Genomic DNA, 18293 nt, shown 5'->3' on the forward strand with positions numbered 1-18293 from the left:
GCACCTCTGATTGGGACTTATATAAATCTTTGATTAATTTAAAAAACGGGCAAATGAGGTAATTGTTACTTCATAAATCTAGTTTAATGAAGAAAATGTTTCTAATTTAGGCACTCACAAAATGAAATGTTAAAAGAGCGTCTTGTGATGAAGAGCGTGTCAGTCTCCTGCCTCCTCCAGTAAGGGACTATGCACTGCCTCTCAGCTCCCAGATCTGCTGGGCCAGGGCTAGGAAGGCCGTGGAGGTTTTGGATCCCATTCCCCTTTGTTTACGTACTCTCCAGAGTGACAAACTGGTCATTACTGGAAGGTAGGATTTGGGAGAATCCATGTCCAAATGTGCATTTAAACAAACAAAACAAAACAAAACAAAACAATTCCTTATTTCTCTTTAAATTTAATTTATTTTAATATTATTATTTTTTGAGACAGGGTCTTGCTGTGTAGCCCTGGCTGCTCTGGACTCAAAGAGATCCTCCTGCCTTTGCCTCCCAGTTGCTAGGATTACACGTGTGTGCCATCATGTCTCGGCACAGCTATTCTCTTGGATGTGAGTCTTAGCCTTTAACACGGGAGTGATCTCTCAAGCCATTGACTCTTTATTCTCTTTATATATTTTATTTATTTATTTTTGGTGTGTCTGTGAATACACCATTGTAAAAAATGAAGTCATCTAATCAAATAGTGTGACTTTATTCTCAACATTCACCTCTTTGGATTCTTTTTAACAAAGCAGGAACACTGTTGTCCCATGTTCTAATCCGGATGGCCTGGGTGGAGCCCAGGATAGGCCCTTGCTTCCTGGCTCGCCTGGTGAGTCTAGGTGTAGTTAGAATTAAGAATTCAGCAGCAGAACAGTGCCCAAATGCCCGCAGAACTTCAGAAGTTACAGTTCCGGTGCCCATCACAGAGCTTTGGATTTAACTTCCCTGGAGCGCGGCCTGAGCTTTGGGCGTGAGCAGGGGAAGACAGGGGTGTGGCTCTGAGGGTCTTGCTGGGGTGAAGCGCCTGTGTCGCTGTCATACCCACTCTGCCCCTACTTCCCTAATTTTAGAGTTACTCCAAACTGTGAGAGCACCGACTCTCGTGCCAGGAAAAGCAACCAGTCCCCTTCAGGGCGCGGTGACAGTAGTGTCACAAGATCGTTCATTATAAAAGGAAGGCGATGTTTTTCATTGTCCCCAAGAGGAAGAGATCAGCAAAAGGATTTCGCTTATTGTGATGGCCTTACCTTCCCAGAGGACTGAGAAGATCCATGGGGAGTAGGGCGCTGCCTTTTCAGGAGCAATAGGTACCAGTGGGTGCTTTTTGCCTGCGGTTATGTTTGCCTTCTTTAGCCTGCCTTTTTTTTTCTTCAGACAAAAGGTTCTTCTGACCTCACTCTAACGATGTCCAGGTTGAATCTGGAGTTTCTTTTGCTGGCAACCCTGTAGGTCTCCAGGTTTATTAAAAAAAAAAAAGCTGAATCTTTGCCAAGGCATCGGGTCTTCCTGGGGGTTGGAGAGCTGAGCTCGCCAGGGTAACTGCTGTCCTGGGTCTGGAATGTTCGGTGGCAGCCACAGTTGGCTTTCTGCTTCTTCTCCACAGAAGCCACTTGGGAGCAGTGTGGCTTTGCAACTGTGCAGGCGGCAGCACAAGGAGCCTTCCCGGAACCCACGGCACAGCCGGGGAACCTGGAGTCCCCAGCGATGACAAGTGAAATATTTCACAGAATATAAATCTTTCATCTTGCAAATGTTCCTTTGGTGAGAAACCGACAGTGGATAAGGAATAGGCACAGTCTTTCCTGGTGAATAAAACGAAAGGGGGGCTTCCTGCCTTTGTTCTGTGATGTGATAGTGCCAAGTTGTGGTAAAGGAGGTTTTTCTGCTTGAGATGGGTTCATTGGTCACAACAGGCCCCTTTAGCTCACGGACACTAGGCATGTGTGTGGGTGGGGTGGAGAGAGAAAGGGAGAGAACCTTTAGCTCACTGACTCTATAAGGTGGGGGAGAGGGAGGAGGTGGGGAGAAAGAGAGAAGGGAGAGAGAGAGAGAGAGAGAGAGAGAGAGAGAGAGAGAGAGAGAGAGAGAGAGAGAGAGAGAGAGAGAGAGAGAGAAAAAGAGATCTCCAGGTGGTAAGATCTTCTGACAGAAGTTAAACAGGAACATGTGACTTGGGTTGGTTCAGTCTTGTTCTCACAAGCAACTAAATAAACTGATTGTCTCCTGTTAGTTCTGGATCTTTGAATTAGGCTCTTAATTATACATGCATCTTGGAGTCTCCCAGAAGACCCCACCTAAAATATCGCTTTATAAAGTCATTGTGAGAAATCTGTGAGAGGTTCTTAGCATCGTGTCCACGTTTTTGGCTCCCTCCGGTTTGTGAGGTCTTTGGGGTCATTAGAAGGGGAAGAAGGAAGGGTGTAGGGAGCTGGGTATGGGAGACCTGGGATGATGGGGTAGAGGTGCAGGGAAGAGAGAGGTGAAGATGATCAAAAGGCTCACTCCAAACTGCCACGGCCAGAGGAAGCTGGAGAGAAGAGTGGATCTCTACCTGGTTTGCTGGTTGGCTGTGAGCCACCTCTTGGGTAATACCTTGTCCCAGGCATAGCTCAGCCACATTGGCTTAGTTCTAGTGTAGCCATCAATCTCTTGCTGAGAACAAACTCACCTTCAAAGAGCTGTCGGGGAGAACAAACATCCTGCAGCCTGCTAAAGTCTAAGGAGGAAGGGACTGTTGTAACTGCCAGTCTTACTGCCCTGTACCTGGGCGGATTTCCCAGGGCACGTGAGCTGCATTCACAGAGAAGGTGTCTAGGCCTCTATGAACTAATGCTCACAATCCTACCGGTCATTCCTGCTCATCATTACTCTGAAGAGCAGAAGTTTGACTAATAAACATCTAAAAGGAGTTGGCACCAGGCCAACAAGGAAGTGCTTCACCACAGGGGAAAGGTGCAGGGGTGCCACAAATGTTTTGGGGGCTCCATACAGACAGTGAAAGAAGACCTGGTCCTGGGTATGTACAGATGATCTGCTGATAGAGAAAGTTCTTCAGGTGAACAACCCCATCAGCGCTGGACCAGCGACTGTGCTCACGGCTTGGTGTGCAGCGTCTCTTCAGACCCTGTCTTTTAGCATAGAGTCCATGTTCTTGTCTGGCTGTGATACAGGAGCCCACATTAAACATGTAAGACTGCTGTAGAATATTATTTCAAGGTGTGTTACTTTTGATTATGCTCTGGAACATATTTGTTTAGTGATGCAAACATGTGTTTGATTAAATAAAATTCACCTGTGGTCAGGAGGCTGAGTCAGCAACTAGCTGACAGGAAGTGGTAGGGAAGAGCCAGGTGAGAAAGGGTTTATAAGGAAGGGTGAGGAGAAACATGAGGGCTTTTTGGAGGACGTGAGCAAGGAGAGGAAGTGAGCTACTTGCTGTTCAGCCTCTCTAAGGAGCAGAATTCCACCTTAACCTTTGAATCTTGAGTTCTTCAGAGGGATAGAGGTTTAGTTAGGTCCCTGTCATAGCTTTGTAAGAGTTGCAGCTGGAGGGAACAGATTTCCCTCTGGCTACGGCCCTTTGGGCCTAACCGCTGCTGGTAGCAGTGGAGTTGCAGTTGCTGATTCAGACAACTGTGGCTTAAAAAGGAAGCAACCATTTAAAAAAGGACAAAAATTGGAGCACCAATGGGTGGTTGAACCACATGGAAAGAGGGGTTATGCCAGCAGGCTCTGCTGCATTTGCAGTCTGAACTTCTCCATGCTAGCAGTTGGTTGCTGCTTGCCCAGAGAAGTCAACAGAATTGGTAAGAGATTTGGGAAATCCTTTAGGAGAGTAGGAGAGATTTAAATAATATTGAAATTTTTTTCTATGTTAAGAATGGGAAACATAACAATGCAGGGTGCTAGGGCTCTCTATACTGTTACCTTAGAAAGCTTGAAGTTAGAATCAGTATATGGGAAGATTAATGATTTAACTTACACTGATATAATACTGACAATACTTACTATGAGCATTGTAATTAATATCTTACCAATAATAGCCTTGGTGATTTTTTGTGCTAAATATAACAAGCTGATTAGTAGGATGCAGGCCTTGGAAAGATACACTAATGAAAAAATATGTTCAGACACAGACAGAGGAATTTAGAGCAGAATTTGCCACTCCATTGCTTTGTGAAACTGGAGAGGAATGGCTTAAGATGATTAGAACACCAACTTTAGTATATCTGGTTACTGTTCAACAACTACCACCATGTAATATGCGTCCCCAAAGCTACACAAAAATTAATTGGAATCCTATAGATATGTTAGATTTGAAGAGAATTAAGGAAGCAGTAGTTTCATATGGTATGTATTCACCCTTTTTAAGACAGATGTTAAATTTATGTAAAACTAAGAATAGAGTTATTCCACAAGACTGGAAGGATTTAGTTTCAGCAGTGTTAGAAGCTGGTCCTCAATTACAATGGAGAACTTGGTGGAGGAAGGAAGTCAGGGCCCTGGAACAATGCGGTAGGGCTAGAGGTCATGAGATTTCCCAAGACCAAATTCTTGGTGAGAGTCAGTATGCTGGTTTGCAAAGACAGTGTATGTTGAATGATAACACCCTGATTCTGTGTTGTATAGCCACTTTGAATGCTTGGGACAGGGTTGAAAAGTCAGGAAAGAGAACTGAATCACTTACTAAAATTATACAAGGCCCAAAAGAAGTTTTCACTGATTTCCTGCACAGATTAACTGATGTGTAAATAGAATGGTATCTGATCCAGACATTAGACAAATATTAATAGAATCGTTAGCTTCTGAAAATGCTAATGTGGAACATAAAAGGGTAATTAGGCCTTTAAGGGCAAGAGCAGCATCCATAGAAGAATGGATCAGACATACAATTGATATCGGCCCCCATACTTGCAATGATGATACTTGAATAGGAGCATTACTTTCTAAAAATGTGAAGAAAAATAAAAATGTTAGGTGTTTTAATTGTGGTAGACAAGGTCATCTGAAAAGGGGCTGTAGGCAAATTGCTCCTAGAAATAATGTTTATTATAGAAATAATTCAAACAGAAGGCCCCAGCCTTTTGGAGTGTGCAGAAGGTGTGGCAAAGGACAGCATTGGACTAATGAATATAGGTCAACAAGGGACAGACAAGGTAACTCTTTGCCATCGGGAAACACCTGGTGGGGCCTCTCGAAGGCCCCACTGTCAAATGTAGTTCAGTCATTCCCTGCTAGCATTGGGGAAAACCCTTCACAAAATGATTAAATAATATAATTCCTGTTGTTAAAAACCATGTGGTTCTGGATGCCAGAACAGCTTTAAAAAATAAAACAAAAATTTCAGGAGAAACCATAAAGCAAATACTTTGGCAAACTCTATCAATGATCAAATGACAAAGTTAAAAATATGAATAAATGGCATAGAACTTAAGGGTTTGGTAGACACACGTACAGACATAACAGTAATTGCACCAAAATCAAAGTATCCAGGTTGGCCTCTTCAGGAAGTAAATGTTCAATTTTTAGGGATTGACAGTTTGTCCCAAGTAAAACAAAGTACAAGATGGGTTAAATGTATTTGGCCACAAGGACAGATAGGAAAATTGAAACCATATGTGGCTAATATAGCAATGAATTTATGGGGACATGATTTATTGCAGCAATGGAAAACACAGATTAACATTCCCCCAATCTCAGAAACAAACTACAAAATAAGGATTGCTTATGAGAGAAATATCAAAAGAAACTATAAAGGTCAGTTACAGACCATTCAAGCTGTACATAAGCAGGGCACAAAAGCTGTTGGTATTTCAAAAGTACCAATAGTCCTATCTTTAAGATGGTTAACTGACAAACCTGTCTAGGTGGAACAATGGCTTTGACATCAGAAAAATTACAGGCCTTAGAACAGCCAGTTAAGGAGCAGTTAAATGCTCAACATATTGAAGAATCAACCAGTCCTTGGAATTCTCCCCTATTTGTTATTAAAAAGAAATCTGGAGCCGGGTGGTGGTGGCACACGCCTTTAATCCCAGCACTCGGGAGGCAGAGTCAGGTAGATCTCTGTGAGTTCGAGGCCAGCCTGGGCTACCAAGTGAGTTCCAGGAAAGGTGCAAAGCTACACAGAGAAACCCTGTCTCAAAAAAACAAAACAAAACAAAACAAAAAAAAGAAATCTGGAAAAATGGAGGATGTTAACAGATCTAAGAGCCATAAGTAAGATGATTCAGCCAATGGGCTCTTTACAGTCTGGAATTCCCTTGCCTTCTTTATTAACTAAGGGATGGTCTATTATAGTTATCAACTTAAAAGACTGTTTCTTCACCATACCTTTACAAGAAAAGGATGGAGAAAAATTTGCCTTCATGGTACCTACTTATAATAATTCTCAGCCAGTTAAGAGATATCAATGGAAGGTTCTCCCACAAAGGATGTTGAACAGTCCCACTCTGTGCCAATATTTTGTACAACAGCCACTGGAAATAATTTGTGTACAATTTCCTCAATCTATAATTTATTGTTATATGGATGATATCTTATTAGGTGATTCAAATGTAGATACATTAGAAAAAATGTTTGAAAAAGTAAAGAAAGTTTTGCCTTGCTGGGGATTACAAATTGCTTCTGAAAAAATACAAAGAGGAGATTTTATTGATTACTTAGTATATAAAATAGGTTTACAAAACACTCAAACCCAAAAGGTACAAATCAGGAGAGATCAATTGTGGACTCTTAATGACTTTCACAAATTGCTGGGAGACATTTCCTATCTACAACCCACTACTGGCATAACAACTCAAGAACTGAGTAATTTGTTTCAAACTGTAGAAGGTGAAAAGGACTTAAATAGTCCAAGAGAATTATCAGCTGAAGCTAAGAGAGAATTGGCTTTGGTGGAAAAGAAATTACAAGATGTACATGTGGATCATTTGGATCTAGAGCTTGATTGCATTTTAGTTATTTTACCTCTGCACATTTAATGTAGATGGAAGATATTATCTTAGAATGGATATTTTCACCACACAAACAGAGTAAAAAATTAAAGACATGTGGAAAAGGTTTATGAATTGATTCTAAAAGGAAAATTAAGACTTCATCAATTGACAAGAATGGACCCAGCAGAAATTGTAGTATCTTTTACTAATGCTGAAATTGCTTCATTATAGGCAGAAAATGAAAATTGGCAAAGAGCTTGCAGTAAATTTTTTGGGAGAGAGAAGTAACAAATATCCAAAAAGTAGGAGATTTTAGTTTATAAAAAAGATTAATTGATTTTACCTCATATAGTAAAAGGCACCCCAATTTCTGGAGCCCCTACATTTTATACTGATGCAAATAGGTCAGGAAAGGCAGGTTATAAGTCAGGAAAAATAAATAAAGTCATTCAAAGCCCTTATGATTCAGTTCAGAAATCAGAGTTACATGGTTATCTCATGGTATTATTAGATTTTTCAGAATCTCTTAATATAATTACTTATTCTCAATATGCAAAAAGAATTGTCTTACATATTGAAACTACTGAACTTATTCCTGATAAGTCAGAATTAATTTCATTATTTATACAATTACAGGAAATAGTCAGGAATAGGAATCATCCCATATATAACACATATCAGATCCCGTACGGGCCTGCCAGGCCCTCTAACATATGGTAATGATGAAATTGATCAGTTATTAGTAGGAAATGTGCTGGACTCAGAGCTTCATAAAAAACACCATGTCAATATCAAGGGTTTAAAAAAGGGTTTTTCTATCACTTGGCAACAAGTCAAGGAAATTATAAGACAACGTCCTACTTGTTCCTTGTATAACCAAACTCCACTACCTGCAGGAAGTAACTCAAGGGATACACAAAGAAATGAAATTTGGCACATGGATGTATTTCTTTTTTTTTTTTTTTTTTTTTTTTTTTGGTTTTTCAAGACAGGGTTTCTCTGTGTAGCTTTGCACCTTTCCTGGAACTCACTTGGTAGCCCAGGCTGGCCTCGAACTCACAGAGATCCGCCTGCCTCTGCCTCCCAAGTGCTGGGATTAAAGGCGCGTGCCACCACTGCCCGGCTGTATTTCTTTTTCAGAATTTGGAAAATTAAAATACGTACACCATACCATAGATGCATATTTACTATTTCAATGGGCTACTGCTTTGTGTTCTGAAAAGACTGATTCTGTAATTACATATCTCTTAGAAGTGATGGCCATTATGGGAATAGCTGTACAAATAAAGACTGACAACGCTCCAGCATATGTGTCTACTAAAATGAAAAAGTTTTTTCATATAATAACATAAAGCATATTACAGGTATACCACACAACCCCACAGGACAAGCAGCTATAGAAATGTCTAATCAAACTTTAAAAGAAATGATTAATAAACAGAAGGGAGTAACAAAGACCCCCAGAGATAGATTGCATAATACCTTGTCAACTTTAAATTTTCTAAATGCTATTGAGAAAAGAACAATAGCTGCAGAGAAACATTGGACAGTAGGGAAAACTACTGAATTAAATCAGCCTGTATAGTTTAAAGATGTGTTGACCTCAGAATGGAAACCAAAATATGTGCTATGTTGGGGAAGGGGTTTTGCTTTGGTTTCCACAGGAGAAGAAAAGCTATGGATAATATCAAAATTAATAAAGATTTGATTCGAACAGGAGAGACCTCTTAATCAGGAGAAGTGATAGTTCAGCAACTGAGGTGGTGATTTAACATGTCAAAAGGAAAAACTCAACAAATTAAGGTCGGGCAGGGTTTTGTTTTTGTCTTTACAGGGAAATAAAAATATCCATCTTGAAGACTTCAAGGACTCTTGGACAGATAGACATCTAAAGAAGAAGGGAGAACTGCCTGGAAAATTGCCAAGAAAAGAAACAATCTGGCCTGATGGTATAGTTACTTTCTACAGGGTAAAATCTCTTTGACTCTTGAAAAGTTTGTTGTCCTGACTCAATTATAAACCAAACCTGACTTTGGAGTTGGTGTGTGGCTCTCTCCTTCTCTAAACCCAAGCATATTGTTAAAAGAAAATTCAGTGTCTCTGTCTCATATCAGAAGAGCCATGGTATGGGACAGAAGAAAACCAAAACCTAGGGACTACTGTTGTCACAAATTTCACTCCCCAAAAATTTATTTTGACTTTTTAAAGTTTTTCTTTAGGTATATTACTGTCTTAAAATTTAAACTTTCCATTTTGATATTAATAATGTTTAAGTTTTTCACAGTGAACAATAAATTTTCTTAACAGTGATCTTGGAAGTCTCCAAAAGGATGATGGGGCCCCACAACAATTCTTCTACCTGGGTCATAATGTTTTTTTAGGACTTGGCCAACATTTCAGTTTTTTCAGGTTATCATTGTCTCCAGACAACGGGAAGTAATTTTGGGAATGATCCCCATATTCCTAAGAGGTGGGAAGAATGGTATTTGGTCATTTGGTGGGTTATGGATGCTTGTCATCATTTATTGGGGTTGTTTATTAATTTTTACCGGTATTGGCAAGGGAGGAAATTATGCAAATGATATTATATTCAGGGATGTCTTTGAAAAAAAAACAGGAGGTATATAGGAATAATAGGATGGATGGGTAGATTGTTGAATCTACTATAAACTAAGGGACAACTATTGATCTCAAGAGTTTTATATTTGTAAGGACTTTTGTATATGAATACAAACTTAAGGTAATTTTTGTTATAACAAAAATTATATTATATAGAAATTATATTTCTACTTTTGGTTAAAGTGTTTTTGTACGTTGACATAAGTTTAAAAGTTATTTTTATTACACTGTATATGTTTCTACTCTTATCTAAAGGGTTATTGTATACTGATGCAAATTTAAGGTTGTTTTTGTTACCACATACTGTATATATGTTTCTACTCTTGGTTAAGATATTGTACCTAAGCAGTTTATTTTAAAATGTAAGGTAAAGTTCTAGTTTTTGAAAGATATTATTGTGAACTATATAGGACAATCAAGAAACACAGGTCAGTAGTTAGTCACTAATAACAATCAAATTTGTAGGTATGTTAGGCACGTTTTCTAGGTAAAATAGATATATTTTAGATAGATAGATGGTCTCCAAACCTTTTAAAGACCTATATAATATAGTATTTAAAATGTTTTGTTAACTTAAACTTTTTCATGACAATGAGACACATCTGCTCCTGGCAGCACCAATTTACTTCAGAGAAAATGATGGGTATCGAAGAAACTTCTTATGGAATTTGCTTTCATTGTGGCAAGATTAGCTACTGGGCAAAGAAACTGTTCTTGCCCTTGACTACAGACAATGTGATGTGAAGACTGGACATGCAGGACACAGAGGAAAGTGAGTGTTGAATGTTGCCAAAACAAGGCAGGACAGTCCTTCAAAATTCCTGGTTCACAGAAGAGTCTGTCAGAGATTCTGCAGGACCCAGAGAAAACTGATGAACTTTGCCAATATAAGGCAGGACAGTCCTTCATATTTCCTGCTTCACTGAGAATTCTGCCAGATACCATGGGTTTATAGGCTGAAGATGGATGCCCCAATGTTGCAGAAGAACCTTTGGGTGACTGTCCAGGCAGTCAGATGTCTCTGTAATTACTAGAGTTTTGGAAGTTGTTAGTAATGTACTTTTTGTTTACTCAAATAATATTATCCTTCTGGAGTCTTTGATGGAGTTGAAGACTAGATAGTTATAGTTGCAGTTTTCCTTAGTTATGATAGAGAGTAAATTAGGTGTAAAACTTTAGATTCATTAAGATAGGATAGATAATGGAGTATTTTCTTTTAAGTTGCCAAACACAAATGAACTGGAATTCATTACATTGTGAATGTAATCTTTACTTGATAATTGTTCTTATTGTGTACAGTCTTACTATGTTAAAATTAAAACCTTTCATTTTTTTTGTTTAGACAAAAAGGGGAAAATGCTGTAGAATATTATTTCAAGGTGTGTTACTTTTGTTTATGCTCTGGAACACTTGTTTAATGGTGCAAAGATGTGTTTGATTAAATAAAATTCACCTGTCAGGAGGCTAAGTCAGCAACTAGATGACAGGAAGTGGTAGGGAGGAGCCAGCTGAAAAGGGCTTATAAGGAGGGGCCAGGAGAAGCACAAGGCCTTTTTGGAGGACTTGAGCAAGGAGAGGAGGTGAGCTACTTGCTATTCAGCCTCTCTGAAGAGCAGAATTCCACCTTAACCTTTGAACCTTGAATTCTTTAGAGGGACAGAGGTTTAGTTAAGTCCCCTTTGTAGTTTTGCAAGAGTTGGAGCTGCAGGGAACAGATTTCCCTTTGGCTATGGCCCTTTGGGCCTAACTGCTGCTGGTAGTGGCAGAGTTACAGTTGCTAATTCAGATAGCTGTGACTTAAAAGGCAGCAACCACTTAAAAAAGGACAACATAGGACACCATGCTAAGGGCCTTAGATGTATTTCCTTGTTCAATCCTCCTAACAAGATGAAGGAGGTGGTGTTACATGTCGACTGTAGAGGCCAGAGTGTTTTGCTCAGAAAGGTCAGGGTGTATGTGCACACTCTCCTGGATGGCAGGGATTTGGGTGGCACATGGTTCCCCCCACTTGAGAGGGTGTTTACTATTCATATGGTTATATTTGAAAGGTTTTAGAGCCTTTTGGATTTTCCTACTGAGGGTTGGTATATGTGAGCATTTTAGAACATTTGTGTACACTGTAAGATGTGTCTCTGCCTAAGGCACCTTCTGATTGGTTTATTAAAGAGCTGAATGGCCAATAGCTAGGCTGGAAAGATAGGTGGGACTTCAGGGAGAGAGAGAGAAACTGGGAAGAGGAATCTAGGTGTACAATTTTACCAGTAGCCTTGGAAGAAGTCAGATGTGCTGTACTACGAAGAGGTAACCAAGACATGTAACAGAACATAGATTAAAAACAATGGGTTAATTAAGTTATAAGAGCTAGTTGGGGAATAGCCTAGGCTAAGTCCAAGCTTTTGTAATTAATAATAAGTCTCTGGGTCATTATTTGTGCGCTGGAGGCACAAAGATACTCCTTGTAGACAAGAAAGCTTGCTACATTTGGTGCCCAATGTGGGGCATGTAAATCCACATAGGGCCTGAGAAAGCTGAAGTAGGTTCAGTGTCTGTTGTGTACAGAGGTGCAGCGATTTTAAGAGGCCTTGCTACTGAGCACTTGAATGGGATTTATGAGGAGCAGGCAGCATGCTACTTGGTGGCTGGAGACTAGGTAGAAAGGCCTACTGCAGCATGGGCCCAGAAACTAACTTCCCAGACTGGGGCAGATAGACCAGCTCGAGGCAGGGATCCACAGACATGAGGCTCTGATCTCACCAGTGCAAAGGGGGTGAAGCCAGCCACCAGGCCATGTGCCAGCAGCAGAGGGCCTAGCCACCACTTAGCAGTTTAAGGTTTGGTTCATTCATCAGAGAATGCTGCAAGTGTGTGGCTGCAGGCATTTAGTAAAGTCAGGTCCAGGCTGAGAAAACCTCTGAGTAGGTTACAATGCGCTCAAATAAGTGCTTAGATGCTGAAGAAACAAAGAAAATGGATATAGACAGTCATAATAAAATAAACAGTTTAAAGATAATAAAGTCTTTAAAGAGAGAATAAAGTAATATAAAAGGAAAAATGTAGATGTATCCAACCTTCCCATCAAACAATAAACACAGAACCAATGCAAAGAAGAAAGCCAAGAGGTCAGAGCCAAGAGCCAAAACCTTACCCTTCCTCCTGCAGTAGTCCTACCTCTCCGAACCAGAGCTACCCCTGTGTTAAAGTCTTTATATAGAGTTCCTGTCCTGCCTTCTCATTGGTTGTAAACCCAACCACATGACCGCCTCCTCACAGCCTGTCTGTATAGGCCTCCAGGTTTTCCATGATTGGTATTAAGATTAAAGGCATGTGTATCCAATAATGGCTGTATCCCTGAACACACAGAGACTTACCCAGCTCTGCCTACTAAGTGCTGGAATTACAAGCGTACGCTACCACTGCCCTGCTTTCCTATGGCTTGCTAATAGCTCTGACCCCCGGGCAACTTTATTTATTAACATACAAATAACATTTTAATACAAATAAAATATCACCATATTTCCCCTTTTCTATTTTAATAAAAAGAAAAAAAAAGAAAAAGCTTATAACTAATATAAGAAAAACTATATACAAAAGGACAATAACTATATACAATATATACAAGTAATAAATACCTAAACAATGTCTAGTCCATTTGTATTTGACAAATTCAGAGAAAATAATTTCATTATCTATCCTATTTTGGTAAGTCCAAAATGTATCCTAATTAATCTTCAACTATAACTAACTAACCTTCAACTATAACTAACTAATCTTCAACTCCCTCAGAGACCCAAGAAGGAAATAATATTAGCTAACAAAAATAAAAACAGGAAGTGCACATAAGCAACCTCCAAAAAATTTGTGAGTTGACAGAAACAGACAGCTGTCTGGACAGTCACCTGAGGTTTCTCCGAAGTGCTGGGGCATCATCTTCAGCCTATAGGCCCAGCATATCCGACAGACTCATTTGTGAAGCAGGATGTACACAAGGTCAACAGTTCAACCTCACATTGAGTGAGAGTAGTCCATGTACCAGAAACACCTGAATTCCACCAGTGTCATGTCATGATTCAGGATTTCAAATTCTGGAAATTGCTGATGGTTTTCCAACTCAGCTGTCCATTCTTCCTGGCTGTGTATATATGGCTTCATCTCAGCATCCCATTCTTCTCCATATCCCTCCATCAAATGCCAGTCTACTATTGAGAGGCATGAGCTTAGTTACTCTTCAAGAATAACTGTTTCAGCTGCTGTTCCATTGCACATCAGAGGCCATCGGCCCACTGCCTGTTCAGCTGCCTTCGAAGAAAAGGGCACTGTACCTTTTTCGAATTGCGAAGGCCACTTCAGGGATGGTGCCATATTGTCCTGGCCTCTGAAGATGCCTTTTGATAAAGCCATAACCACACTTGTTTTGGCAAGAATCAGTAATCCTTTGTTTTATGTCCTGTTTGTCCATTTTGTCCTGTTGATTCAAGGATACTTTGTTGTCCAGTAGCTAACTTTTGCCACAATGAAAGTTAACTCCATATGCAGTTTCTTCAATGCCCATATTTTCTCTGAAGTAGATTGGTACTGCCAGGAGCCGACATGTCTCATAGTCATAACAAAAAAGAAAAATTTTCTAAGTTATTAAAACATTTTAAATGCCATATTCTGTAGATCTCTGAAGGGTTTGAAGATAACCTGTCTATCTAAAATATATCTACTCAATCTTGAAAACATACCTAATATAACTACAAGTTCTATTATAATATCTAACTACTAACTTTCATTTCTTTATATCCTAATAGTTGGTAATAACATTCAAGGATCAGAAAATTGCATTACATTGTTAGATGAACGGTACAATTAGAAAAATATATATAACATTTTCTAACAATATCAATTTCAATATATATAATTTGTATACAATATAAAACAATCCAATCCAATGTAAAGTATTTACATTTTTCTTTTCTTTCTTTTTTTTTTTTTTAATAAGAACCTTAAATCTAATCTCCTTTGCTTAGCCTTTTTCCTAACCCTTGACAACAACTTGTAACCAACCCCCCTAATCAATGAAAATTATCCCAGACCCAAAACCCATTAAAAGACCAAAAAAACCAACCGCCCCACACCACCTCTTTGGGAATGTGGGCATCGTATTCTTGAAATTGCTTCCTGCTGGGTATGGGCGAAGGTATCTTTATCCTGAAAGAAAAATTTTAGGTTAATTGTCAAATTCTAGGAAAGGTAAATATATCCTTCGTTATCCAGTCTGTGTATAATGCCAAAATTCAGGGTTTATCTCAAATCCTTATTCAAGTAGTCTTTGAGACTGGATCATCTCAGCTAGCTCTTCTCAAAATTGCTCTGAGCACTTTGTAGTTCAAAGCTGATCTGTAGATGATGTTTGTCAGCTTAGTGATGTTATTATTGTCCACGTGGAATTGTTGTTGTTGTGGGGCCCCATCTTCTTCCTGGAGACTTCAGTTGATGTTAGGCCTAACCGTGATTTCCTGCAAAAAACTGATAAGAGACTCGAACACAAAGACTATATATGCGACTTTTTAGAATTAGTTAGTACTCTATATGACCATTTATATCTTAACAAAGTTTAAAATGTATATATATCTATATATATTGATCTTGTAAATTTTGATATAAAATTCATACTTTAAGAAAAGTTTAAAGAATCAGAATAGAATCAAAGAGTTGAGATTCGTAATAGAATAGTCCCTTAATTAATTTGGCTTTTCTCCTGTCCCATAGCAGAAGATGGCTCTTTTCCTCTGGCATGATACAGGGAGTTTGCATTTTCCTTTTAACAACATGCTTGAGTTTAAAGAAGGAGAGAGCCATTCTCCAACTCCAAAGTCAGCTTTAAATTTTAATTGAACTGGGACTATTAGAAGTTAAATAGTGTTAAATCTTTAAAGAAAAGCAGAAACAAACATTTAGGAAGACATAAAATTTTTTTAGATAACATACCCATACGCCATTTCACTCTGTTTCTTAGGATAGATGATTTGTTCCTTTTCTTCAGTTGTCTCATTTGTCCAGTGTTCTTCAAATTCCTTAACCTTCATTCTCCTAAAAGACAAAAACAAAAACCTTTCCCCAAGGTTTTTTGGGGATGTTCCTTTTTGACAAGTTATCTGATTAAATGAAAAGGCATGTGTTACTGGTGTAAGTTAGTTTAAATTGGATGTTTACGATAGTTGATGAACTATCACCTCCTCTAATTAAGAGGTCTCTCTTGTTCAAATCGAACCTTTATCAATTTTGATGGTACCCACAGCTTATCTTCTCCTGTAGAAATAAAAGCAAAACCTCGTCCCCAACGTAACACATACCCTGGTTTCCATTCTGAGGTCAGCACATCTTTAAAGTATATAGGTTGATTTAATTCTGTAGTTTTTTCTATTATCCAATGTCTCTCTGCAGCTGTTGTTCCTTTCTCATTGGCATTGAGAAAATTCAAAGTTAATAGAGCATTATGTAGTCTATTTCTGGGGGTTTTTGTTATTCCTTTTTGTTTATTTAGCATATCCTTTAGAGTTCTGTTTGATCTTTCTATAACTGCTTGACCTGTAGGATTATGTGGTATACCTGTAACATGGTTTATATTATAATAAGCAAAAAACTGTTTCATTTTAACAGAGACATATGATGGAGCATTATCAGTTTTGATTTGTGCAGGTATACCCATAATGGCCATAACTTCTAGCAAATGAGTGATTACAGAATCAGCTTTTTCAGAACTCAAAGCAGTTGCCCATTGAAATCCTGAATAAGTATCGATAGTGTGGTGTACATATTTCAGTTTTCCAAATTCTGCAAAGTGAAACACGTCCATCTGCCAGATTTCATTCCTCTGAGTACCCTTTGGGTTACATCCTGCTGGTAATGGTGTTTGATTGTAGAAGGAACAAGTAGGACATTTCTTTACTATTTCTTTGGCTTGTTGCCAGGTTATGGAAAAATCCTTTTTTAAACCTTTACTATTTACATGATGTTTTTTATGAAATTCTGAGGCCTCCAGCACATTTCCTATCAATAATTTATCAATCTCATCATTGCCTTGTGCTAGAGGGCCTGGCAGACCAGTATGGGATCGGATGTGAGTTATATATAAAGGATGACTCCGTTTTCTGATTGTATCTTGTAATTGAATAAATAATGAAATTAATTCTGAAGCATCGTGGATAAATTCTGCAGTCTCAATATGTAATACTACTCTTTCAGCATACTGAGAGTCAGTTACTATATTGAGAGGTTCTGAAAAATCCATTAATACCAACAGAATAGCATACAATTCTGATTTTTGAACTGAATTATAAGGACTTTGAACCACTTTACTTAAATTTTCTGATTTGTAACCTGCCTTTCCTTGTTTGTTGGCATCTGTATAAAATGTACGAACTCCAGATATGGGTTTTTTCCTCACAATTTGAGGCAAGATCCAATCAGCTCTCTTTATAAGATCAATTCTATTGCTTTTGGGATATTTGCTGTTAATTTCTCCCAAAAAATTACTACAAGCTTTTTGCCAAGCTTCATTTTCTATCCATAATTTTTCAATGTCCTCCTTAGTTAAAGGTACGACAATTTCTGCTGGGTCTATTCCTGCTAATTGACGAAGTCTCAATTTTCCTTTCCAAATCAAGTCAGAGATTTTTTCCACATAAGTTTTTAATTTTTTATTTGGTTTATTTGGTAAAAATATCCATTCCAATATAATATCTTCCCTTTGCATTAATATTCCTGTTGGGGAATGCCTAGAAGGTAAAATAACCAAAATGCAATCCAGCTTTGGATCAATACGATCTACGTGCCCTTCATGTACTTTCTTTTCTACCAAGGCCAATTCTTTCTCAGCTTCAGGTGATAATTCTCTTGGACTATTTAAGTCCTTATCACCTTCTAAGGTTTTAAACAAATTATTCAGTTCATCATTTTTTACCCCAACAATAGTTCTTAGATGAGAAATGTCTCCAAATAATCTTTGAAAGTCATTAAGAGTCTGTAGTCGATCTCTCCTAATTTGCACTTTTTGAGGTCTAATTTTTTGAAGTTCTATTTTATATCCTAAATAATTAATAGAATCTCCTCTTTGTACCTTTTCTAAAGCAATTTGTAATCCCCAGCAAGGCAAAATTTTCTTTACTTTTTCAAACATTCTTTCTAAAGTATCTGCATTTGAATCAGCTAATAAAATGTCATCCATATAATGATAAATTATAGATTTAGGAAATTTTTTACGTACCAGTTCTAATGGCTGTTTTACAAAATATTGGCACAAAGTTGGGCTATTCAACATTCCCTGTGGGAGAACCCTCCATTGAAATCTTTTAACCGGTTGAGAATTATTATAAGTAGGCACTGTGAAAGCAAATCTTTCTCTGTCTTTTTCTTGTAAGGGTATTGAAAAGAAACAGTCTTTTAAATCAATAACTATGAGAGGCCAGCCTTTTGGTAACAGAGTAGGTAAAGGAATTCCAGATTGTAAAGAGCCCATTGGCTGAATTACTTTGTTAATTGCTCTAAGGTCTGTTACCATTCTCCATTTACCAGATTTTTTTTTTTATAACAAATACAGGAGAATTCCAAGGGCTGGTTGATTCTTCAATATGATGAGCATTTAACTGTTCTTCCACCAGCTCTTGTAAAGCCTGGAGTTTCTCTGTTGTTAAAGGCCATTGCTGAACCCATACAGGCTTGTCTGTTGACCATTTTAAAGGTAGAGCTGTTAATGTTTTTGGAAGATTAT

This window comes from Peromyscus californicus, unplaced genomic scaffold, assembly GCF_007827085.1.
Source record: "Peromyscus californicus insignis strain IS unplaced genomic scaffold, ASM782708v3 Scaffold_13__1_contigs__length_99412109, whole genome shotgun sequence".
Taxonomy (NCBI): Eukaryota; Metazoa; Chordata; class Mammalia; order Rodentia; family Cricetidae; genus Peromyscus; species Peromyscus californicus.